Source organism: Arachis duranensis, chromosome 10 (assembly GCF_000817695.3).
Source record: "Arachis duranensis cultivar V14167 chromosome 10, aradu.V14167.gnm2.J7QH, whole genome shotgun sequence".
Classification (NCBI taxonomy): domain Eukaryota; kingdom Viridiplantae; phylum Streptophyta; class Magnoliopsida; order Fabales; family Fabaceae; genus Arachis; species Arachis duranensis.
Window position 1 is genome coordinate 5,567,386 of NC_029781.3, and position 1,098 is coordinate 5,568,483.

Here is a 1,098-nt window from a genome sequence, read left to right on the forward strand (position 1 = left end):
TCTATGGTCTCAGTGGTAGCCTCAGATTCCCATGGTTCCTCATTAGGGAACTCATTGGAGGTCAGTGGACTTCCATTGAGGTCTTCCTCAGTGGCGTTTACTGCCTCTTCCTCCTCTCCAAATTCGGCCATGGTGATGGCCTTGCACTCTCCTTTTGGATTTTCTTCTATATTGCTTGGAAGAGTACTAAGAGGGAGTTCAGTAATTTTCTTGCTCAACTGACCCACTTGTCCCTCCAAGTTTCTAATGGAGGATCTTGTTTCAGTCATGAAACTTTGAGTGGTTTTGATTAGATCAGAGACCATGGTTGCTAAGTCAGAGGTGTTCTGCTTAGAGTTCTCTGGCTGTTGCTGAGAAGATGATGGAAAAGGCTTGCCACTGCTAAACCTGTTTCTTCCACCATTATTATTGTTGAAACCTTGTTGAGGTCTCTGTTGATCCTTCCATGAGAAATTTGGATGATTTCTCCATGAAGGATTATAGGTGTTTCCATAGGGTTCTCCCATGTAATTCACCTCTTCCATTGAAGGGTTCTCAGGATCATAAGCTTCTTCTTCAGATGAAGCCTCCTTAGTACTACCTGGTGCATTTTGCATTCCAGACAGACTTTGAGAAATGGTGCATTTTGCATTCCATACAGACTTTGAGAAATCATATTGACTTGCTGAGTCAATATTTTGTTCTGAGCCAATATGGCATTCAGAGTATCAATCTCAAAAACTCCTTTCTTCTGATTAGTCCCATTGTTCACAGGATTCCTTTCAGAAGTGTACATGAATTGGTTATTTGCAACCATTTCAATTAGTTCTTGAGGTTCTGTAGGCGTCTTCTTCAGATGAAGAGATCCTCCAGCAGAGCTATCCAAAGACATCTTGGACAGTTTAGACAGACCATCATAGAAAATACCTATGATGCTCCATTCAGAAAGCATATAAGAGGGACACTTTCTGACCAATTGTTTGTATCTTTCCCAAGCTTCATAGAGGGATTTTCCTTCCTTCTGTCTGAAGGTTTGGACTTCCACTCTAAGCTTACTCAATTTTTGAGGTGGAAAGAACTTTGCCAAGAAGGCATTGACTAGCTTTTCCCAAGAGTTCA